Source organism: Sus scrofa, chromosome 4 (genome assembly GCF_054392235.1).
Source record: "Sus scrofa isolate SSC_HxYL_T2T_F1_AM1 chromosome 4, Sscrofa_HxYL_maternal_Yorkshire_Landrace_v2.0, whole genome shotgun sequence".
Classification (NCBI taxonomy): domain Eukaryota; kingdom Metazoa; phylum Chordata; class Mammalia; order Artiodactyla; family Suidae; genus Sus; species Sus scrofa.
In genome coordinates, this window is record NC_139386.1 from 128,849,977 (window position 1) to 128,874,985 (window position 25,009).

The window sequence follows — 25,009 nt, forward strand, 5'->3', positions numbered from 1 at the left end:
CTCAGCCCCCCTCAAAATCTGACCTTCAGAAACTACGTGAAATGTTGGCTGTTTTGAGCTGCAGTGTTTCCGGGCGATTTGTTGTGCCATCATAGCCAACGCAGGTGGTGTAGGAAACGTGGTTGGTGCCCCTCCACCAACTTCAGAGCCTACCTGTAGCTTGGGACAATTCCCTGAAAGGCTATATTAATTAGCTTTGGCTGCATAACACACCACCCCAAATTCAGCGGAGTGAATAAATGACAGTTTAATTTAGTTTCTGATGACGAGCTCAGCAATGTAGGCGGGGTTCCCCTGAGTCATCCTTCCGGGCTGGGCTGGGCTCCCTGGTGTGTCTCCGGTCAGCTGGCCAGTTGCCTGGGGTTGGTTGACCTGGGGGTGCTGGGCTGGATGACTCTGCTCTGCTCCCTGGGGTCTGTCACCCTCCAGCAGCCTGGCCTTAGCACAGAGTGGGTGGCAGCACAGTTCTCAGAGAAGAGAGCAGGATGGAACGGCTCCTGAGGCCCAGGTCAAGACCTATGACCTTGCGACCTCTGCATTCTATTCCCCCAAAGGCTCGTCTGGGTTCAAGGGGTAAAGAAATAGATTTCACCTCTTTTAAAAAATTTTATATTGTCATATAGTTGACTTACAATGTTGTGTTAGTGCAGGTGGACAGCAAAGGGATTCAGTTATACAAAAACATACATCCATTCTTTCTCAGCTTCTTTTCCTGTATAGTTTATTGCAGAGTATTGGGTAAATTTCCCTGTGCTCTACACTAGGTCCTTGCTGGTTATCTATTTCATGTATAGCAGCGGGTCTGTGTTAATCCCAGCCTCTTAATCGATCCCTCCCAGACTCTGCCTCTGGATGGAAAGCACTGTGCAGTATTGGGGCCACCTTCGCGCTCTGTCCAGCCCACCTACACCTTCCTAGTGCCATCACCTGCATCCCCCCACCTGAGTGCGATCTCTGGTCGTGGGAGCAGCCCTCGTATGAAGCAGACCAGAAGGGCTGAGGAGTTGATGCCCTCAGGTCAACCAGCGAGGAGGGGAGCTGAGGAGCAAATTCCCCAGCTTCCTAGCCCTTGGTCAGACAACGTTAACGTGCGTCTATGCAGTCTCTCAGAGGGACCGGGAGAGACTGAACCTGGGTTCCCATGTGGCCACCAGCTCCTAAAGCGCCCTTTTCCGGCGCTCCTCTCTTCCGGGCCTCTCGAACCCCCACTGCCTTGCCTTGCTCTGGGGATCTCCTCCTTCCAAGGAGCCTGTACAACTTGCCCCCGAATCCTGTCTAAGGATCTGCTTCTGGGGAAACCTATCCTAGGTCGGCAGCAGCTGGATCACCCCTGATCTCATAGGCCAAGCTGATGAGTTGGAATGTATTCTGTAAACAACTGGGCTTCTGAGGGTTTTAAGCAGGTGAAATTCGTTGTTTGGGGAACAAAATGAGTGGCCGTGTAGGAATGAAGACCCGCTTTGGCTGACTTATGGGCCAGTGCTCTCAAGGCTGACTCGGGCTTTGGCTGTAAGAGTATGCAGATCTTTTTTCCAAAAAAATTCATTGATTTTTGAAACAATAATAAGTACACATGATGCAAAATTAGAAAAGCACGAAAAGTCAGATCTATTTTTATAACCATTTTCCCTGCCCAAGGGGGCATTTCAATAGCCATTGTTTGCAGAGTGTATTAAGCCACAGCTTGGTTCCTTCGGCGGCTGCTCCCAGCCTGCCTCTTGCCCATCCCGCTCCTGCAGCCTGGCCGGGCTCCTGCAGCGTCCACCTCCTGCAGGCCTCCCTGCTCGGGGTGAGATGGCTGTCCTCCCGCTGGAGGAGAATGCGGGCGTGCTTGGTCCAAAGGAAACCTGGCAGTGTTGGCAGGTGTCACCCTCCTTGGCGGAGGCCATCTTTGCTCCCCGTCACCTCAAATAATTGCAAGTTGGCTGAGCGCTACTCAAATGCATTAAGGTCTGTGGCTTGTTCTGACAGCAAATCTAAAAAGTGTATAGTGAAGTTCAAGGCTGCAGCTTTTATCTGTAAGCTGGGAGAGGAAGAGGCCATGATTCATAACACCTCAGGTCTTTAAATTTCTCCCAAAGGGGTGCCATCTCTCCCTCACGAGAGAAGGAGTGCTCTTGGGGTTAATTGCCCGGGATCAGCCACGCCATCTGCATTGATTTAAGTCAAGGGCATAAATAGTTTTTGAGTGTCTGTTGTGTGCCAGCCCTGAGCTCCACTCTCTCGGGGGTTCAAGTAGTTGTGAGCCAGCAGCCCAGGTACACAAGGGGGCTGACTCGGGGGTGGCAGGTCTAGCAGCTTTTGGAACCTGGTAGGTCCACTGAGAACCCCAGCCTCACCACCCGCCAGCTGAGAGATCTTGGGCAACGTATGTCCCCAGGACCTTTGCTCTCTTACCTTTAAAATGGTCCTGATTGTTGCGCAGGGGTAGGTGAAAAGCCCAAAGACAGCGAGGGCTTTGTTCCCTTGCGTTTCCCCTCGAGGAACTTACAACCCAGCCAGGGAAAGAAGACACAAATGGAAAATAAAGAAAACATCTCTACGAGAGATCATCTAAAGTTCAAAATAGGAGTTCCTGTCATGGCTCAGCAGTTAATGAACGAAACTAGGATCCATGAGGATGTGGGTTCGATCCCTGGCCTCCCTCAGTGGGTTAAGGATCCAGCATTGCCATGAGCTGTGGTGTAGGTTCCAGACGCGGCTCAGATCTAGCATTGCTGTGGCTCTGGTGTAGGCCGGCAGCTGTAGCTCCGACTGGACCCCTAGCTTGGGAACCAACCATATGCTGTGGGTGCAGCCCTAAAAAGGAAGAAAAAAAATAAAGTTAAAAATGAAAAAAGGAAGGGGGGGGGGGAAGAAGACAAGGGAAATGAAGACAAAAGAATAAAAAAGAAAAGCTATACATTGGGTGATGAACTGCCAAATGCGTTTGTCTACTGGGCTGCAGTAACAAAGTACCTCAGGCCAAGTGGCTTAAACAGCAGAAATGTGTTTTCCTCACAGTTCTGGAGGCTGGAGGTTGATTCCTCCAGAGGTCCGTCTCTTTGGTTTCTAGATGGCCATCTTCTGCCTGGGTCCTCCCCTGGTCTCCCTTCCACACACGTCTGCGCCCTAATCTCCTCTTCTCATAAAAACACCTGTCACAACAGGGTAGCATCCACCCGTATGACTCTCTTCACCTTAATTGCTTCTGTAAAGGCCCTGTCTCCAAAGAGAGCCACATTCTGAAGTATTGGGGGGGTTAGGGCTTCAACATCTGAACTGGGAGGGAAGGCAGTTTAGTGCAGGACAGGCAACATAATGTTTGTTCTGGAAGCTGAGCAGGGGAGCATCCGTAGCAAGGAGGGAAGAACAAGAAGGCACTTCCGGTTGGTAATTTTATTGCCTTCAAACAATATGGAATTGCAACGCCTGGCACATAGTAGGCTTGCAATAAACATTTGTTGAATGAGTGTTCAAATAAATGAATAAGCATCCTATACAGTTTTTTATCACTGAGCTTTATGAAAGAGTAAAAGAGTACACAGAGATGAGAAATAGGCAGAACAGGTGACTTTTGTATTCAAAAATGCCTTCTCTCAGGAACACGTTCTGGTCTGAAAAGGCACAAGTCAAAAATGGCTGTGTCAGACTATGGAAGACTCTGAGTCACGGAAGAGTCTATTATAATCTTTAAATCTTCACCAAATACTATGTTGCTAGAAGTTGATAGAGGACAACCTCGGAACTTAGTGAAGTTTTAGAACATCTGCACGAAAAGGAAGGCTGGATGGAAGGAAGGAAAGAAGATCAAACCATAGAAACCTGACTTTGGCTGGATCTGCCATCCACGTAGCCAGAGCTCTGTCTCCCATGTGGAAGCCAAAATCCCAAAGGAATCTAAAGCAACTTGCGCTGAGATGAACCTCCCACGAACTCATCGAATCCCTCCCTGCCCTAGTTCTATTTTCAGCATCCCGTGTTTAGAGATAAGAAATTTACTAAGAACTGTGATGGCAAATAGGATCCTTCCTTCCCTCCTTCCCTCCCTCCTTCCCTCCCTCCCTCCTTCCCTCCCTCCTTCCCTCCCTCCCTCCTTCCCTCCTTCCTTCCCTCCCTCCTTCCCTCCTTCCTTCCCTCCCTCCTTCCCTCCCTCCCTCCCTCCCTCCCTCCCTCCTTCCCTCCCTCCCTCCTTCCCTCCCTCCTTCCTTCCCTCCCTCCCTCCCTCCCTCCCTCCCTCCCTCCTTCCCTCCCTCCCTCCTTCCCTCCCTCCCTCCTTCCCTCCCTCCTTCCCTCCCTCCTTCCTTCCCTCCCTCCCTCCTTCCCTCCTTCCCTCCCTCCCTCCTTCCTTGGGTGAAGAACCTTGTCAGGGGTCACATGGGGGTAGAGGATGGACTCAGGATCCAAGGCGTGATCTGCCAGATCAGAGCCTACGGGACTCTGCCAGGGCAGCCTTGAAACTCTGAGGAAGGCAAAGCAACAGAGATGCTCAGAGAGAGTTTGAAGAGAGTCGGTGCTACCTTTATCCATTGCTATGATGTCCTGTGCCTGTCAATGTCATGGGGCCACAAGCGTGAATAAGACAGGTTCCTGACTCCGAGGGTCTGGCCTGGCCGTGAGGGAGACGAGCCAGAGCAAAGCAAGGACAACAAAGGTAAAAGGTTCATTGTTGAGTGCCTCTTTGTGCCAGGCACTGCCAGGCTCTGGGGAAACTGTGGAAAGTTGTTTACAGCATGCGGGCACACCCCTTCCATCATCCAAGCCCCTTTGCGGTGTGACTCTTCAGCCCTCCTCTTAAAAGTTTGGGTCTCTTTCTCCACTTCTGACTCTGAGCTGGGCTTGTGATGTGCCAGCCCGTAGAAAGCGGTAGATGACATGCCATACATTTTCCAAATCTTTCAAGAGGTCTTGCGCCTTTCCATTTTTTTTTTTCATTTTCCTTTTTAGGGCCACACCCTCAGCATATGGAAGTTCCCAGGCTAGGGGTCACGTCAGAGCCATAGTTGAAGCCTACACCACAGCCACAGCAACACTGGATACGAGCTGTATCTACAACCTATGCTGCAACTTGCAGCAATGCCAGATCCTTAACCCACTGAGTGAGGTCAGGGATTGAACCCACATCCTCACGGAGACTGTGTCTGGTCCTTAACCTGCTAAGTCTCAGTGGGGACTCCCCACCTTTCTGTTCTTATTCTTGAAACCCTATAGACGCCACGTAAGCACACCCCACCTAGCCTGCTGTATAATGAGACACAAGGCCCATGTGCTGTCACTGTCCCAGCCAGTGACCAGCCACCTGCCAAACAGAGGAAGGAGGCCATCCTAGCCCCAGCGGCCCCAGCTAGCCCAGGAGCTGATGCCAGATGCACAAGGGAGCCCAGCTGGAGCAGCAGAGCCTGGTCCAGGTCAGCAGAATGCCAGTGGCCATAGGCACTTGGGAAATAATAGATGAACCCTTTTGAAAGACCGCTAAGTTTTCAGCTGGTTCATTTTACAGCAAAAGCGAATTGATAAGCAAAACAGATACCCAAGCTCAAGAAACTTATGATCCAGTGGACCATCAACTTTAACCACAAAATCCTACAAATATATGCTAAGGGAAAGGACGTGATAATGAAGCCAGCCTCCTGCAACGGTCCCAGTGACTCCCACCTTCTGGTGCTCCGACCACGTGCAGTGTCCTCCACACTCCAGGTCGCTCTGCTTGACCAGGAGCGTCAAGCACAAGGCATGGCGTGTCTCCTGGGAGATTAGGTCACAAAAGACCACAGCCACTGTCTTGGGCTTTTTCTCTCTCTTTCTGCTCATTCATGTTGGGAGAAGCCAGCTTCCATGTCCTAAGGACGTTCAGGCAGCCCATGGAGATGCCAAGCGACAAGGAACCAGGTCTCCATCCACAGCCCGAGAGGTGCTCGTGCCTACAGAGCACTGAGCGAGGAAGCTGGGGAGCGGGTCTAGACCAGCCCAGGCCGACCCTCAAATGTAACCTCCTCAGTGACCTTGACCCAGGACCATCCAGCTACCCTGCTCCAAGATTCTTGACATAAAGAGACTGTGAGATAACAAATGTTTGTTGTTTTAAGCTGGCAGGTTTGGGGGCAATTTGTAACACAGCTGCAGATGACTAACAAGAGGCGCTAACTAGACAAGGCGGTGGGGGAGGGGATGGAATGTTCCAGGCCGAGGGAGTCCTATGGCCCAAGTCCTCTGGTAGGAGAGTGGAGGCTGACGGGTCAGAGGAGACCAGCGCCATCAGGGGTGACCTAGCAGGTCTTAATCAGACGTTCCCTCTAAGAGCAACAAGAGGAGTTCCCATGTGGCTCAGCGGGTTAAGAACCCGACTAATATCCATGCGGGCTTGGAGAGAAGGGCAAGGATTGAGAGGGAGAGAGGAAGTAGACGCCACAGAGAAGCCCAGGGAGTAGGTGAAACGGTCACTTAAAGAGAGGAACATGGGAGTTGCTGTTGTGGCGCAGCAGAAACAATCCGACTAGTATCCGTGAAGACGCAGGTTCGATCCCTGGCCTCCTTGGTTGGGAATCCCGTGTGGCTGTGGTGCAGGCCCACAGCTGTGGCTCCAATTCAACCCCTCACCTGGGAACGTCCATATGCTGCAGGCACGGCCCTAAAAAGCAAAAAAAAAGGTAACATAAAATAAAAAAGAGAGATAAACATAACGGAGAGTAGGAGGCTCTTAGAGACACTGGCGTGCAGAAACCTGGAAAACTCAGCCATGAGACGATGGGTATTAAGGGCTCGAGGACTAGAACGGTCACTGCTGTAAACAGAGAGTAGGGGGAGGGGAGTGCGACTGGGGAGCAGCTGATGCTGAGCTGGACCGGTTCAGGGATCTGAATTCTCAGCCATCACTAGGGGCTGGGGAGCTGTTCTCAGCCAGACCAGGCCTCCTTTAGGGAAGAGCGATGAGATTTGCAGCTTGGGGGTGGGAGGGGGCAGAGCCCAGGGGGCTCATAGGCTCTGAGCCAGTTTCTCCAAAGAGTCCCGCTAGGATAAGCTCTCTCCAAATTAGTGACTTTGGGGTCTTAGTTTTCCCTGCTCAGAAGTCCCCTTCAAGGGGCAAAGGAAGAGGTGGCCAAAACCTGAACCATGAGGGCGAAGCCTTCTCTAGGCCCGGCTGGGCCAGGCATAGCTCTGCTCCCACCTTCCCGGATGGCCTTCCAGCAGGTGCAAAGATACGCAGGGAAAGAAGCCACCTCCTGGCCAGCCTCTCACTCTCCCACGGCCTGTCCCATCGGGAATGGCTTTGTACTGTTTTGAAACTCCCGGGACTGCTGGACTCTCATACCATTCCCTTGTGGCTTTGGTCAAGCTGGCCTAAGCTTTTTTTGTCTAATGGAAAAGAATCTAAAGATAGAAGCATTCCCCAAAATAACTTTGCAGAGGGAAAGCAAAGCAGACACAGCATTGAGCAGGCTTATTTATCTTGTGACTTAATTATGAAGAGATTAACATATTTTTTCAGCCATGCTCCACTGAAGTGCAGGGGACCGTTTTAAGACAAAGCGTGTGTCAGCGTTCGTGCTCCAAATCACTTCCTGGCGAGGCCGAGGCCCGCCCCGGCCACTCTTTCCCCTGAGTGTGTTTGAACAGATCGCAGACCAGGAGGATCAGAAAGAAGGGAAAAGAAACGAGGCTCAGGAGTTCCCGTTGTGGCTCAGCAGAAACCAGCCCAACCAGGATCCATGAGGATGAGGCTTCGGTCCCTGACCTCGCTCAGTGGGTTAAGGATCCGGCGTTGCCGTGAGCTGTGGTGTGGGTCGCAGCCGTGGCTCGGATCCCACGTTGCTGTGGCTCTGGTGTGGGCTGGCGGCTACAGCTCCGATTGGACCCCAGTCTGGGAACCTCCATGTGCTGTGGGTGCGCCCCGAAAAAGCAAGAAAGAAGGAAGGAAGGAAAGGAGGGAGGGGGGCGGAAGGAGGCTGTAGATCAGGGTGAAGCTGGTCCTGCTGAAAGGACAAGGAAATCACCTGGGGAAGCCTGTGACAGCCCTTGTCCCTTTCTGCTCCCTGGCTTGGAACAGATACTCTTGGAAGGAAAAACAGCTCTGCCTTCACCCGGCGCCCCCTGCCCTCCCTTCCCAAACACAAGAAGGACTTTTTCCAGGTGACTGGCTCTTCTCCTAGCGTTGCTTTTCCTCACCATCTTCACAGGCGCAACCAGCTCTCCTGTGACAAGTCGTGTGACCCCTGTTTTAATACGCTTAGAAGCTGATCCCCCACCAGTATCAGCAGGGAGCCTCTGGGTGTTCTACTCATGCTGGCACTTGCTGAAAAGAAGAGGAGCCTGCCAGCCTCCTGCCTTTGTGCTGGGCACAGCCCCGGGGCACGGCGGGCAGGACAGCCCCAGACCCTGCGGTTCTATGGAAACAAGCAGTTCCAGCCAGTTCAGGTGTCTGGGGGTTATTGCAATGATCTTTTTCGTGTGGATTTCAGAGTTGTTTGTGAATAGGGTACCTCATGTGAGGGAGTTTATGGTTGTGACATTGCAAAGATAGCAGGGGGAACTGAAAGCATGTTTGGTCAGACAGAAGCTCCACTCAGCCAACACAATTTCAGCGTTTTCAATGAGTATTTATGCTTTTGTTTTTTTTTCTTTTTCCCCAAAGCTCTTCACATCTTCTGAGGGTAAGAGGATGCTGGGGAGAAAATGTACGAGCTAAACACTTAGAGATGAAAAGATCATGACACCTTGCCCAGAGCCCACTGCTGGTTGGACTGGGGAAGGGGGTGTGTGAAACTGGGAGTTACTGGGAGGACCAGGCACAGCCAGGTCTTGGAACCTGGGAGGGGAAGTTGGTTTGCGGGGTTCATCCTGCTCGTTGACACACAGAGCGTCCGCGTTAACCTTTGTCCCATCCGTCAGAGCCCAGATGCAGCGTGTCTGGGGTTTTAATTGCCCTGTCAGCCCCTGGAGTGAGGAGCGGCTTGCGGACCACGCTGCAAAGTCTGCTCATTACTGCAGGTCATGGGTCAGGACGTTCTCCACTCAAGTTCTACCCAAGTGAGCAGTAAGAGGAGATGCTTATCTCCTTCCTTTATTTTAGCAGCCCCTGAAGTTCCGTTTCCTTCTTGAAACCTCTGACTCAGTGGCTGGAGGAATGCGCCCCAACCCCACCCCATCCTGTCTCCTCCTGCAACCCTGGCTCCTTCTTCCCTCCCCACCGTGCAAAGCACTCGGAGTCACTGCTTCCACACGCTGCCTTCTCCTTCTTGATTTGACGTAGGTTCGTCACCTGTGGCTTCGATAAGATTTAAAACTGGCTGTGCTGGATTTTCAGTTTTTGACTATTCCCAGAAGGAAAATAGTATGTTATAGCCACGTTAGCGCGCGCTATTTCTATGTTCTCTTTTCGACGAGGACCTCTGGCTAATCATTAAAAGCATGCAGTGGGGGTCGCCCGTCAGCCTGAGCTTCTAATGATCTAGGCTTGGAGCCGTCAGACTCTTTACTGGCATCATCACCGTAAAGCATGAACACTTATTCTGGATTATGTACACCCACTGCATTCGAATAACTGTTACTGGCTTTTATCACCGAATCATTTTTGTTGGTTTCTTTTTTTTTATTACTGAAGTGACACAGAGCACACAGACATTTTGTTAAGATTTAAAAAAATACCCTTTCGGTGTATATTGTATATTTTTCAATGTATATAGATTCAATTTCTTTTCAACAATAATGGAATACTCCGGTTTGTTTTAGTCTCTCAGTTCACTTAGAAATAGGTCATGAATATATTTCCATATTCCTATTATTTCATAATAGAGATTTTAATGACTGTGTAGATTCTTTTATTTAGATTTTTATATCCCCAATCCCGTTATTGAACATTTATTTTTCAAATCCTTATATAAGCACTTGCTATCTGCCAGGCACAGCTTTAAGCCCTGTATAGATATTAACTCATTTACCTCTCATTATAATCCTATGAAACAAGTACTATAGTTATACCCATTTCGAAGATGAGGAACCTGAGGCTAAATAATTCATCTGAGGTCACACTATTCACACCATTTAGAAGGTGGCAGAGCCAGATCCAGACGCAGACAGTTTTGCTCCTGATCACAACATCTGGCTTGCTTCCTCTACTGCCACTGAAAAGTAAGGACCTTCTCCACCTGGGAGAAGGCTAAGTGTACACAAGACTGCTCTGGTTGGGAGTTTCTTTGTGGCTCAGCAGAAACGATTCTGATTAGCATCCATGAGGATGCTGGTTCTATCCCTGGCCTCAATCAGTGGGTTAGGGATCGGCATTGCCATGAGCTGGGGTGTAGGTCACAGACACGCCTCGGATCTGGCGTTGCTGGGGCTGTGGTGTAGACCGGCAGCTACATCTCCATTTGGATCCCTTGCCTGGGAACCTCCATATGCGGGTGCAGCCCTAAGAAGCAAAAAACAGGCTGCTCTGGCAAAAACGGAACTGCGATCCTGTGAGTCACTGTTACTTAGAATGATACTGTCAGCTGTTGAGACCACAGGCAAAGAGGCACCTCGGCAGCATGGGTGGTATTATCTCAGTGGCTGGGCAAGCTCGTCCCGGGAGAGGCTGCCGGCCCAGGTCCAATGAGCCTGAGGTCCGGGTCACTCACCCTCCCGCAGAACCACGGAAAGTAGCCTCAGCCTTGCCGTGTGCTGCCTTGACTTCCTCACACCAAAGTGACCAGGCTGTAGGAGCTGCTGCATCCAACCAAGGCCAGCCTGGGCGGAGCGGGCACGGCAGGAAGCAGCCTGGCTGGCTGTCGCTTTGCCCCAAAGGCAATGCTGAGCCAGGGAAGCTGAGGCTCAGGCTGCTGGTGCTGATCCAGCCTAGCGAGTGACTTCTGGGGCCGTGCTGAGAGCTTAGGAGAATCCCCAGACTGACCTGGGTGAGTTTGGATCCTTATGCACTGTCACCTGGAGACGGGGCTTTAGGTTTGGCCACCTTTTCTCCTATCCTGTCCCATCCGGGAACGATAATCTGACGTCATCACTAACGATAATTGTTTTGTTTTACTTATTTAATTCTAATTTATTTAGTTCTCACAACGGCACTGTGAGATAGAGCAATAGTTAACCATAATGATTCGCGTTTTAGGGATGAAGAAAGGGAACCCCAGAGAACTCAGACAGCCTGACACAGGGGAAAGGGTGTCAGGTGCAGGCTGTGACCTTTACCTGAACCTGAACCCCAACCCCAGACAGGCCACCGCTCCCTGGGCTTTAGGCAGCAGCCGTGGCTGAAAGGGAAACGCTGGCTGAGTCGTCTTGCTCCCCTTAATCCCACCCCCTGTGGGAAGACAAGGTCAAAAAGCAATAGGAATTTGATGAGGGAGAGGTCAGGGCTGGGGAGGTTCAGAGGTTGCATTTTGCACAAGCACCTCAGGCAATGGTGCACAGGAGCTCAGAGATTTATAAGAAATAACCTGCATGCGTCTCTCCTGGGAAGCCTGTCAGACTGCCTTTCTTCCTTCTGTTACAAGAGAACCTGGGAAATACAGACCCCACCTCCAAAGTCAAGGTCAGGGGAGGGATTGGTCTGAGGAGCCGTGATTATCACTGCAGTCCTGGCACCTGCCCCTCTGAAGGCTCCAGATCAGCAGGTTTAGATGCTGGACAGTCCACGGGGTCCTGTTCCACACGAGCCCCACCCCCTGGGCTCTCACTGAGTCAAGACTCCGGCCTCTTCTCCCGGCTGAGCAGCAACTCGGGTGGAGCCCGAACCAACTTCCCAGTTTGGGAAGGTCATTCGAGGCTTAATTTGATCACAATCTAAAGAATAGAGAAAAGACTTTTTAAGTGGGATTAGGTAAGACTGGGAAAAATGAGCTTTCCTATTGAAAAATGATTGTTGGGGTATGGCTATTGCATTTTGGAGTTTGTTGTTGTGGTTGTGTCTTTTTTTTTTTTTTTTTTTTTTTTTTGGTTTTTAGGGCCACACCCACAGCCTATGGAAATTCCCAGGCTCGGGGTCACATTAGAGCTGTAGCTGCCGGCCTACACCACAGCCACAGCAACGCCAGATCTGGGCTGTGTCTGCAACCTACACCATGGCTCATGGCAATGCCGGATACTTAACCCACCGAAGAAGTCCAGGGATCGAACCCACATCCTCATGGATACTTAACCCACTGAGGGAACTCCTTTTTTTTTTTTTTTTTTTTTTAAGGAAAGATATATTGTTTCCGTGAAGTCCTTGAAGATAACCCCCCCCCCAAAAGTGCAGTGTTCACTAGTCTTTTAAAAATACAAAGAATTGTTGCTATCCTAGTCGGAGCGTCGGCGAGGTTGTTCTTGGATTAATGAGGTAACCCCTTTTCCGATGCTCTCCCCACTCTGAGTAGGTCGAGCCCTTGAAAGGGCAAAAGATCGGGTCACTGTCCTGCCTAAGAACTTGCAGTGACTCTCCATCAGACCCGGACAGAGGCCCAACCCTCGCAGGGCTCACAACCAGCCTCTGTCTCTTTAGAGAGGCAGTGCCACACAGAGGCTGAGCGCTCCACCCGCACGCTTGCACACAACACATACACACACACACACAAAGCTGATCTTTAAAAAGCAAATGATGTTTTAAAAAAAGTTTTTGTGGCATTCTCACTGTGGCACAATGGGATCAACGGCGTCTTGGGAGTGCTGGGATGCAGGTTCGATCCCCAGGCCCGGAACAGGCGGTTAAGGATCCGGCTTAGCTGCAGCTCAGGTGGTGACTAAGACTTGGATCTGATTTCCATGAGCTGAAGGGCAGCCAAAAAGGAAAAACAAAAAAAGTAGCCTTCTTAGTTTATGACTGTGTTCTTATCCCTCCGAGTAAGATCCCTCGCCACAAGACTGTACCTCTGCTCTAACAACCAGAGGAGGGCTTGACTGTCCAGAATTCCATTTCCCTGTCACCTCTGAGCAGCCACCTGTGTGCTGTGGCAGGCCCACCTGCAAGCTCTCCCGTCTGACGCCTCGGCAGCCAACCGTAGACCACAGAAAGCAGGATGCTTCAAGGGTCTCCAGGCCTGTTTGGCTGTGTCCCAGAGACCCAGCCCTGGGCTCGACCAGGGTCAGGCCTGAAGCCTCTGAGGTGCACGGGCAGCTGCCACTCCAACTGTAAGGAAAACACGAGTATTCCCAAAGGGACTGCAGTGTTTTTGAAATTCAAAACAAGGTGGGAGGAGTTCCCGACATGGCTCAATGGGTTGAGAACTAGCATCCATGAGGATTCGGGTTCGATCCCTAGCCTCAATCAGTGGGTTAAGGATCCAGCGTTGCCGTGAGCTGTGGTGTAGGTCACAGACGCAGCTCAGATCTGGCATTGCAGAGGCTGTGGTGTAGGCTGGCAGCTGTAGCTCCGATTTGACCCCTAGCCTGGGAACTTCCATATGCCGAGGGTCCAGGTCTCAAAAAACAAATCCAGGTGGGAGCAGACCCTCTCCTTCCCGTGGGAGGACCTGAGGCAGGTGAGCTGTGAAATTCGATGCCCGAGGCTCCTGGGAGGAGGGCTGGGACCTGGTCAGTTCCGCCCCGGCTGGTGTGCAGGTTCCAAAGAGCATCAGGTCTGTTACCTGACCTCCGTCTTCATAAGTGTCGTGGCTCACGGCCACCGAGGGAGCACAGTGGTGGCGCAGCAGAGTCAAAGCAGGGACAGGGCTCAAGGCCTCCCCGCCAGGCGGGATCTGCGCCTGAGCCCAGGGACTCCACGGACTCGTGCAGGACCTGGTGGCCCCGGCACCTACTTCCATTGCTCAAAGCCAGGTGCTGGGTCCAAGAACCAGGGCCATGGACCTCCCCTGACCCTGGACCTGCGCTGATAAGCAGAGGGCACAGAGAGAAGGTAGTTGGGCTGTGCCAGTTTTTCAGAATTTTTCTGGCCCGTGGGCTTGGGCCAGGAAGTTCCTACCCACATCCTCCCTCTGCCTACATAAACCCGCCCATCGCCTACCCCCCACGCACACTGCTGCACCTTAGACATTGAGCGGCAACCGGGATTCTCGGACCATGTAAAGGGAGCATCAGCAGGGATTGGCTCCCGGGGGCCACGGACTGGCATGTGTACAAGGGCGTGTGTGTTGGCCCCAAGCTTTTCTAGCGTAACCATGTCTCTCCTCAGGTTCAGATGTGACGGGTCAATAGCTTAAGGGCAGTGAGGTGTCTTTTGTGGATGAAGCCGTGCGTCTACCGCGCAGCCGCAGCCACAGGCTTGTGCCTGGCCTGGGTTCTTCACCCAGTCCCTCCCCTGGGCCAGGTCCTGCCCTGCTCGGGAGTGACCCAGGTGCTCTCAGAGAAGGCGGCTAAGCGGCACATAGGGGTTGGAAGACTTGGGGCTCAGGACACAGGACGGGGTTCTTCTGCCTCAGGCACCCCCTGCCTGGTCACTGGGAGAACCTGGAGCCCCAAGGCAGCCCTCATTTTCTGGTCCTGCAGGGCCTAGAGACACAGAAAACAGAGCATATTCACCTGTGGAGAGGCCCTGGGGGCAGGCTCAGAAAGTGGGCGTGAGGGGGGCAAAAAAGGCCCCCAGGGTCATACAGGTGCCCTGTGGTCCTGTCCCCACACTCCACACCGTGCTGCTCAGTCTACACGGCGTCTTTTTTTTTTTTTTTTGTCTCAATGGCTTTATATTATTTAGCTTTTTATAAATGTTTGTTAATTTTATCTTTTTCAAAGTGCTATGCCTGGGAGTTCCTGCTGTGGATCAGTGGGTTATGAACCTGACTAGTATCCATCAGATGTAGGTTCGATCCCTGGCCTCACTCAGTGGGTAAGGACTTGACGTGGCTGTGGCTGTGGTGTAGGCCAGCAGCTCCAGCTCCAATTCCACCCCTAGCCTGGGAACTTCCATATGCCACAGGTGCAGCCCTGAAAAGCAAGAGCAAAAAAAAAAAAAAAAAAAAATACTATGCCTCTGGAAGCCCTGGGGCTTTTCTCACTGCCCGGCTCACCTGATGTGTGTGGGGAGATGGTGCTCGGCTGAGACTGGTCCTCAGGCTGCTTCTGTTCCAGAGGCAGGAACTTGTGGCTGGGGGCCCCCATCACTCAGGGTCCCCTATCGGGAAGGCACATATTGGTTAGCCCCCCCCCAACAAGGAAGCTCAATCAAGGGCCCCAGTGACAGCGGAGAGCACCCCCCCTGAGCTTCTTTCAAGCAAAGGGAGGCCTCTCATGGGGACGACTGTATTTGCAGTGATTCAGCCCCTGCAAGTGCCAGGCCCTGTGCTGAATGCTTCCCTAATGTTCCTATGTCTCCTTCTCAGGGGCCAGTCTAGGAGGTGAGTACTCTCATCACCTCCGCTCTACAGCAGGAAAACTCTGCGGCTGGCGCCCCAGGGGAGCAACTGAGGACCAGAGAGGGGTAGCAGGTGGTGAGGTCACACAGCCTCCAGCAGCGGCGCAGTCCTCAAGCCCAGGCTGACTCTGGAGGCTGCGCCTTTACCGACCACCCTGCCTGCCTCCCCTGCTCAACCCTGCCCTGGGCACCCCGCACCCCCGCCTCCAGACCTGCCTCCCTTCCCGAGAGTCCTGAGAATCAAAATCCCCTCCACTGATGTAACTTCCTGTGGAATTTGCTGAAAGATCACTCTGGACCGTGTCCATTTGTTCTCCACAGGAGGCTCCTGTGGGGGAAAGATTGTCAAAATATTTGCTGGCCTTGCAGGAGGCGCTCAGAGCGGTTGCAGCACCGCGGGACCGGGGAGGTGCCAGCCTCCCTCCGCGGCTTCTGTTGGCATCCGGTGGCTCAGGAGGGGGAGGGGAGCTATATTTAGCCTTCCCGAGCCGAGCCCATCGGGCTGCTCCAGTCCCGCACAGGTGTCCGACGGATGGGGACTAGTTAAGAATGTTCTGGTTCGACGCATTAGCTGGGGTCCGAAGTCTGAGCTCAGGGAAGTGCGCTCCTGGACGTGCTCCCGGCGCCTCGGGTGTGCGGAGGCCCCGGGCGGTGGCTCGGCGCCGGGGTCCCGGGTCGGGTCTCAGAAGGCCCGCATCTTGCCGGGCTCTGCCCTTGGGCCTGCTTCCTCACCCCTCAAATGGGGTCGGGGCGACGAGGAGAGACCGTCGCGGGGCGCGGCAGCCTCCAGGAGCCCGGCTGTGACCTTGAGTCCAAGCCCTCAGCCTAAGAGCTGCGAGACTTTGCAGAAGCGCTGTCACCTCTCTGGGTCTCCGTTTCCTCCTTTGTGTGCGTGCACAAGTGTGCGTGAGGGCACGTGCGTGTGCCTGTGTGTGTGCGTGCGTGCGTGTGTGTGGACTAAATGGGTCTCTTCACAGGGTCCCTGGAACAGTTCTTTGTCTGTGACATAAGCTCTCAGGACACATCCATGTGACTGTTTACGACCCCTTCTTGCTGTCACATTTGATTAACTAAACCGTGGGTCTTGGCCCCTGAGAGCTGACGCTCTGGCAGAGCAGAGGGTTGGAAGCTGGCTGGAAGGAAAGGTGTTCCTTGCTGGCTCCTGTGTAATCAGCTCAAGGGTTCTTCTCCCCACCCCTCCTTCCCTTCACAAGGTGCAGCTTTAATGCAACCATGTCATCTGTATAAAAATCCTTGGGGGCCCGGTGGGAGGGGCAAGGAGTGAAATTTCCCCCTGAGAATGTTCTGGAAGTATGAACAGGAAGGGAACTTGTAGGGAGCTTGGCTTCAGTTGCTAAAGCAAAACTCTTCAGGTGTTTTCAGTTCCTTTTCACTATTTTGAGTTTCTCTTCAAGGGAAAATCTTTGCAGGTGATACACTGTGGGTTTTAAAAAACAAAACAAAAAAACCCCATGTGTTAGAGTCAGACAGACCAAGAAATTCAAATCAGAGCCCTTGCGCCTACTAGCTGGCCGGGATGACTTCTTCTCTAACGTTCAGTTTCTTCCTCTGTAAGATGGTGGTAATGATATTTTACAAGGTCGTTGGAGAATTAAATATGGCCGTGTACACACAACACAGACGGGGGTTCAGAAAAGCTAGTTCCCCTCCTTGGGCCTCCTCTCCACATCTGAGAGGCTCCTCCCGTGGCAGGTCCACCTTCTGCCCCGAGGAAACAAGGCAGGAGGCAGTCCCCAGGTTCCCTTATATTGTGTACTGTTAGCTTTCCGAGCCAGGCTATAATCCTCCTAGGAGTTCCCCCGGCAGGTTAGAACCTGTGGAGTCAGAACCAGGAGTGGATGCTGTTATGGTGAAGCTATAAATAGGAAAGGAACAAAGTGGGGAAACTCAACAGCCCTTTCTCGCTTGGCATTCAGCTGCGAGCTGGTGGCCTCATTCTCCAGCTGAGGCCTCTGTTTACAGCTGAGAGCAGTGGGGGTCACAGGGTGGAGTTGGGGAGACCACCTCTCCCTGCCAGGTGTCCTCCAGCCTGTTCGGGAATGGGTCATTGGGCTTTAGGTGGCTGGGGCCACAGTCATAAACATATCGACCTTCTTTCGTCCAGCCATTGGTGGCCTTGGATGACTGGGGGTGGGCAGGAGGGAGCAGGATGATGGTGAAAGGGTGACAGGGAGGAGGAGGGCACGATCCTGAGGCCTGGGCAGCATCTCTATAGGCTGAAGTTCTGAGTCCCCACCTAGTGGGGTCCCTGGGGCTCCCCAATCCCTCGTCATCTTCTGCCAGGTTCTGGGTTTCTCTTGCCATCACCTAAACTTTCTCACTGCTCCGTCCACGTCTTCTCCATGAAGGCTGTGATAATCCCAACTGATGTCTTTTTGCAAATTAAAAACATCACCTCCTTTCCCCAGAAAATGTGGTTCTACCAGGACACACAGCTTGGCAAATGGGTGCCCAGGGCTGGGTTTCAACCTTCACTTGCCACTTCAACTGAGCAACCTTGTGCAGTGAGCAACCTGCACAACTGTACGTGACAGCCCTGTTTTCCATTTTCTACTTTCATGATTTGGATTGGCCGTGCTGCTTCTGTTGCCTCCTCCGAACTCATTGCTTCTGACTTCACTGTGGTCCTTCCTATAGCATGGCCAGCTTTTGATAAGTTACAAAAGAGAGCCTGGCAGTGTCAGGTTTTCTAGCCTCCTCTTTAAAGGCAATTGCAATCCATACACACTAGGGACAGGTCAGAGGACATTTGAAGGGCTCCTCAGACTCCAGTTCAACAGTATTCAGCATTCCAGGCCAAGGTGAAGGTCTAGCCCATCTATAATAGCGTGACTCCCTTGCTTACCCTGGGAGCTTCTACAGAGGCCAAGGGCAGCGTCTGCTTCCATGTGTTCATAGAGAGAACCCTGGAGTTCTGGGGGTTCCAGCATCACTCTCAGCCTCTCCATTTTCCCTCCTAGAAGGGCAGGCAGATGGCTTGTAAACAGCCCCCTGAAAGCCCTGCTCTGATGTCTCAGGATTCCCGAGGGGGGCAGTACGTGGATTTTACTCCCTCCTTCCCCCTTGGGCACCCACACTACAGCATTCCCTCACCAGTGACCCGGCCCTTAGGGTTTAAGATGGTCCAAAACCAAGGTATTTTGTGACGCCATCTTCCCCCTCTTTAAACTCACGGTCTCTGCCAGAATGTCTGGACCACCTATTAGACGTGAACGGTTCAAAGCCAAGTTGCTGGAAGCCTTGCCAATAGCCAGGAGAGGCCACTCCCTTTGAGGAGCAGAGAGAGAGGTGAGCTGATCCCTGGGTGGTCCTCCTGCTTGGCTCTGAGAGGCAGTGGGAGGGAAGGGTTGGCTTCAGACACATTCTTAGGTGCAAGGAAGAGCCAGCTCCCCATCACCATGGTAACAACGGGGGCTGGTGGGAGGCTGTACACCTGCAGAACAATCCTCCAACTCGCCCGCTTTCTACAGGTAACAGCTGAATTTGCCAGTACAATCTAGGAGGGTGTTATAGGAACACTTTTGAAGGTCACTAACCCCGCCGTTCAGAGCCAGGAAAGAAGTTGTTGGGGACACCATGCCTGGGCCGAGGGAGGGAGGAGGGGTGGAAGCTGATTAGATGAAAGAAGGAGAATTGACGTGGAGGCGTGGAATAAAGTGATGAGCTTGGGGGAGCCATCCTGCATAGTTTGAGCCTCAACTTGTAGGTAGAAAGAAGCTCCTAGGGGTTTTAATGATGGAGAGATGGGATCAGGCTTGCATTTTAGGAGCGTCACTCAGGTGCCTGAGTGGGATACTGACTGGAGGAGGGTGGGATGGGAGAAACCAGCTGGGAGGCTGTGTCCCGGGGAGAGAGGATGAAGAGCGTGGCGGGCACGGTGGAGGGGACAAGCGGAGGAGGACATGAACTTGAGGACTATTTAGGCATAAAGTCCTCAGGATGTGGCGAATGGGTGGCTCTGTGGCTATTTGTATGCGGTGGTGACGGAGAGGGACAAGGGTCCAGGATGGCTTCCTGGGTTCCAGCTTGGTCATCCAGTGGGAGAGAAGTACCATCTTGACATATGAAAACACAGAAGAGAAGTGCCTGGCTTTTCAGCTGGTTAGGTTTAGGGCGTGCTGATTTTGAACTGTCTGTGCCATAATCAACATTTAGCAGACCATTTGGGTATAAAACTGAAGCACAAGAAGCAAGTTGCATTAAAACTACAGAAGTGAGGCATTGGGCACTGAGAACCCAGAGCAAGTGGGAGAAGACCGTATGGGGTAGGGGCAGAGGAGTGGCGGTGCGGGGGGACCCTTGGAGTTCCTGCTGACTAGTTTCTGGCCCCAGATCATCGCAGTCGGTGTTGACAGAAGCATCTTACCTGTCCGTTGTTTTGCCTCTGTTACCAAAGGCGGGAGCAGTATAATATCACCTCTGAGAGAGGCCCTCAAGGGCAGGAACCACCTGATCTGCTGTCCCCGGCACCTTGCCTTCTGGGGGACACACTCTAGGTGTTTGCTGACAGTACGCGCTCAACCAGGGAGCAGAAACCCCGAGTCTAACCATCTGGAGCGCACTCCCCAAGGAAGGCCAGCGTGACTCAGGGCCGAATACACGAGGATTATTCACTGGTTTCCTTCCGTGCGGCGCGTTTGTCACTGCCTGGTCACGCTGTGAGGAAGCGCTCCTGTCACACCCTCCCTGTTCATGAGCCCCGAGACAGACCAGGTCACATGGGGAGCACTCAGGGGCTAGAACTTCCTGGAAATGCTGACAGCGGGAGGTCTGCCTCCCACTCCCACCGGGCCGGGTCCTTCCAGCAGGAGGAGGTTAGGGCAGGACACGGTCTTAGCTGTCCGCCCCCCCCTCCCCAAGCCTAGAGCAGAGCAAAGGAGTTTTCCCCAGGCTGCCCAGGAAAGGCGAGGATGAAGGCTGGCAGTCCCCCTGCCAGAGGGTTGCTGAGCCAGGACGGCGCCTCTGCACGTGTCACCGTTAAACTCGGGTTCTGAGTCAGTGGGTCTGGGGTGGAGCCAAGATTCGGCATTTCTGACAAGCCCCCAGGGTGGCAAGGCTGCCACACCCAGACCACTGGGGGCTTGTCAGAAAGGCTCAAGGCCAGAAGGCTGGAACTTCTTGGCTTCCACCTGTGACCTGTCTACACGGCTTCCTGCCGCGGGGGAAATTCAAGGTGTGTGGAGGAGTTCTCGTTGTGGCTCAGCGGTAGTGAACCCAACTAGTATCCATGAGGACTCAGGTTCCATTCCTGGCCTCACTCAGTGGGTTAAGGATCTGGCATTGCCCTGAGCTGTGGTGTAGGGCAGACACGGCTTGGATCCCGTATTGCTGTGGCTGTGGCGTAGGCCGGCAGCTGTAGCTCCAATTGGACCCCTAGCCTGGGAACCTCCATATGCCTCAGGTGCGGCCCTAAAAAGGGAAAAAAAAAAAAAAGTAGGGTGAATAGCTTGACAACCCCCAGCTTTAATAATGATGCCTGTTTTAGCAAACAGTGCGTCTTTGAGTGAAAGTGAAAGTGGTGGGGTCACACCTCTCGCCCTGGGCTCGCACACCCGTGGACTCAACAGGGGAGTGGGTTGTGCAGTTCAGGTCTGGCTGGAAGGAAGGTAGGGCCCCGGGTCCTGATCCCTTTCTGGTCGCCATCTCTTCTCTCTGGAGAACCCAATGACCCGGACCTCGCAGGGACTGGGTGAGCCTGAAAAATGGGTGGCAGGGTCGGGGCCTCACAGAAGTCGAGAACAGCCCCTCCCCAGCCCCTGCCTGACCTTGGGTGCTTTGGGGTCGAAAATAAGGGAAGATGAGTGGGAGGCAGGAGGCCGAGGGGGAGGGCCCCCCTCCCCCCGCGGGGAACAGGTCTGCGCTCTGGCCCCGCCCCCTGCGGCCACGTGCCCGCCGCCCCTGTCACCTCTGCACCTGCCTGTGCGTCTTGTTCTGCAGACTCATGGCTGCTGTTAAGATAAGGACCATAAAGAGCAGAGAGAAAGGGACACCGCAGTCTGACCCTGGGATGTGTGGAGCCCCCAGGGAGGGGGTCTGTCACACCTGTCAGCTCTGAAGTGTCACGCAGCCTTTGTCCAGCCTCAGGAACAGCCCCCGTGCCCTGGCCCAAAGTTCCCCCGGTGGCACTGTTACCACCACGCTCTCATCACGTGGACAGCGCCTTCTTTCTGAGAGCCCGCGGTCCTGCTTCCCAACCGTGGGATCCAGCACCAACGCAGACACGGGGATTTGTGAGAAGAGGATGTGACTGTGGAGTTAGAAAGACCTCAGTTTCATTCCTGGCTCTGGTATTTAACTGGCTCCGTGACTTTGGACAGAATCCTAAACCTTCATACCCTCATTCTAAAAAATGGAATGGTGATGTTTGACCCCAGAGTGATTTAAAAACTCGCATACATATTATTAATTTTGTTTTTCTTGACTGGACTGACTGTAGGCAAAACTGAAAGTAGCGAAGTGTTGATTCAGCACTTTTGCGACCTCAGCCTGAGCCACGTCCCCCTCATTCCCAAATACCTCTTCTCGGCTTGCCTTTGAAGCGCCAGATGCTGCTGGGAAGCCAATCAAGAAAACAGCCAATTAAATTAACATATAATAAAGGGCTAGTAATTTAGTCTTAATAGAGGCAATAGTCTGTATTTATCAGGTCCTCCCTAAGTGCCTGGCACTGAACATCGCTGGTATCGTTCTCTGAAAACACAGTCTCATGAGTTATGTGACCATCATCCTCTCTTAACAGATGGAGACACTGACCTAGAAGTCAGATACTTGCTAAGAATTGCACAGCTGCTCAGCAAAGATTGGGATTCAAATGCAGATGTGTCTGACTCTAAAAGCAGTGCTATTTATTTGTTTATTTTTGTCATCTCTTTGAGGCACTGAAATCAACTGATTAGGAGCACGAAGTCTGAGCCAGATGGCATGGGTTCAAAGCTCAGCACCTTTATGTCTCTCTCGGTCACCTGGGCAAGGACGGCATCCTTATCTATAAAAAAGGATAAGAATAGTACCACCTCGCAGGACTATGCCAGAATTGAATGAGCAAATATACCTAGGGCTCTTAGTACCTGGAGCATAGTAACTGTCATATAAATTATTTTTAATTATGTAATAAAAGTAATTAGTGCCTGTGGGAAAAAGGTGAAACAGTTTAGAATAAGGGGAAGGAAGAAGCAAAGTCCCCTCTCACTCTCCTGTCAATTTCACCCCTCGGTTTGATGGGAAGAAATTCTTCCGGACATTTATGCATGTAGACATATAGTCCCACACAAACACACGTTTGTTATTTTTACATTAGCGGGGGCAGCTTGCTTTTTTCACCAATATTTCACAGGTCTCCTGCCTTGTCAGCACTTAGGGGATGACCTCATTCTTAGCTGTGTAATATAGGTGTCTGTAACTTAGTCATCCCTCTGCAGATTAAACAGGGTTTTTGGTTTTTTTTAAACCTGCAAATAATGCTGCAACAAGTATCTTCTTAGGTACAGGTGAGTGAGCATTTCTGCAGGACAAATTTCTAGAAGTAGAGTGCCTGGGCAAAGGGCACATTCAGAGCCAGCCTTCTGTTAAGCTGTCCATTAAGAACGAACCTTGTGGAGTTTCCATCGTGGCGCAGTGGAAATGAATCAGATGAGGAACCATGAGGTTGGGTGTTCAATCTCTGGCTTTGCTGAGTGGGTTAAGGATCCAGCATTGCTATAAGCTGTGGTGTAGGTCACATATGTGGCTCGGATCTGGCGTGGCTGTGGCTGTGGTGTAGGTTGGCAGCTACAACTCCAATTCAACCGCTAGCCTGGGAACCTCCATATGCCGTGGATGTGACCATAAAAAGACAAAAAGAAAGAAAGAAAAAAAAGAGAATGAACCTTGTTTTACGAAAAGGAGGATCTAGAGAGAGAGGTGAGTGCCTAACACAAAGGAATGAGCAGCTAAGGATAGAGTTTTAGGTGATAAGATTGCTAGGAAGATTTCTTTTCTTTTCTTTCTCTCTTTCTTTTCTTTCTCTCTTTCTTTTCTTTCTTTCTTTCTTTCTTTCTTTCTTTCTTTCTTTCTTTCTTTCTTTCTTTCTTTCAAGATGGTAGGTGGAAGAGTCTCAGCCACATCTCACAAACCATTCTCTTAGGCTGAAGCCCACTCATCTGGAAGGCCAGCTTTGCTCTCAGAGATTGAATGCCACCATCCAGGCAAGTCAAGTTTTTCGGTCAGCCTGGTTCCTCCTGTATAGGGTAGCTGGTAGGCTTCATGTTCCCTTCACTTTCTCTAACCAGTTCCCTCTTGTGCATGAGGTCACCCCCACCTGTCACTGAGCCGTCTGCAGCATCTAAACCGAGCCTTTTCCCATTAGAATGCAAGATGGCAGGCAGGTGGCTGTTGCACTAGCTTTTACATGCATTTATCTCCTCTTTCTTCATTTCCATAGTAAAGCATTTTTTTCCCCCAAAACTGCTTTCCTTTATTTTCACCAACATCAAGGGTCTGTCCCCCAGTGCTTTTCATGTGTCCCTTCTCTGCCTTCCCACAGCACAGGGAACCTCTGCTGCAGCCAGTCCTTCCCTCCGTACCTGTGCTGTGTTCCCCTTCGTATCTCTCTGCGCTAATGATGATTTCCCTATGGTAGGTTCAATGAATTGGTTTTTCTAAGTGACATCCTTAATAATAAAAGTAATACATGCTTACTGGAGAAAGACAAAAAAGGAGGCTGTGCAAATAAGTAGAATCATCTGGAATTCCATAATTACCCAGAGGCATTTTAGAGCTTTTCCTTCCAATTTTTGAGTAACCTGAGAAGCCAATTCAGGCAAAACTGGTCATCAGATTAAAGAAGTAATTGAAGTAACTGAAGTTACTGCAGCCACTGAAGACAAGGCTTCAGGGCTTGGCGAATAGGTGGTTAAAATGTACACCTTGCATAGAAGATGGGCCTGTGTTGCGAAGAACTCCATCTCTGTCAATTTCGCACTCATTCATTCAGCAAGTAGGTATTGAGGATCTGTCCCGCAGCAGCCCTTCTGTAATGATTTTTCTAGCCAATACGGCAGGGAGTTGGCAGCCATCACAGAGGCGCTTTGGAAGCTGAGTTAACTTTCCTGCTTGATGGACTGGGAATCCCATGACACCAGGTCCATGGATAGCCCCTCATGAGCCTGGAACTTAGAGCTTAAGGCTTCAGAAAATACCGCAACATTCGCTGCTCTGCTCCACGTTAGAGCTGGCCCTTCTTTGGGTCAGTGGTTTACTGTGTCGTAACCTCAGGGAATTGTTCAAGTTCCGATTTTCTGTTTGGTCTTTATCGATGAGAGATTAGGCATCCATTGTTCCTCACCTGTTACTGCGTAGAGCTGAGCAAAGCTGGCATTTTAGGAGTTCTTCTTCCTGAAAGGGCATTTTGTCTAATGTGTGCCCCAGCTCCATGTTCACTAATGATGCTGTGGGGTGAGTCCCAGCAAATGACTTTGTGGCAGGAGGGGGCCAACTCCAGGGTGAGTGCTCCCTGACGAAGCCTCATGCACTGCCCAGAAGTCATCGGCTCCTTCTCACTGGTTATGTGGTCCTTTCCTCTGTGTCTTGGTGGAAGAGGCCTAGGGTTTGGCTGTCTGAACAGGCCTGTGGAAGCTGGCTGTAGACATAAAGAAATTTGAATTCTAAAATTGTTTATAGCAAAGCCCACATCCTCGGTACTAAATTATGTAGCCTATGGGGAGCTTTATGGTGTAGTATGAAGATGAAAAACCAAGGGTC

At 51.8% G+C, this 25,009-nt stretch overlaps 1 protein-coding gene across 7 annotated transcripts in view; it reads left to right on the forward strand.

The window, feature by feature from the left end:
• The window catches only part of BCAR3 (BCAR3 adaptor protein, NSP family member), a 246,554-nt gene that overhangs the window by 98,779 nt on the left and 122,766 nt on the right, over positions 1 to 25,009 (forward strand). For 2 of the 7 annotated variants that reach the window (XR_014844768.1, XM_005663658.4), the window contains exon 1: positions 10,761 to 10,868. The exons of the other annotated variants lie outside the window; for them this stretch is intronic. The gene's annotated coding sequence lies outside the window, so the exon portion shown is untranslated. Of the gene's footprint in view, positions 1 to 10,760; positions 10,869 to 25,009 lie in introns of those variants that run through there. 7 annotated transcript variants of the gene reach the window in all.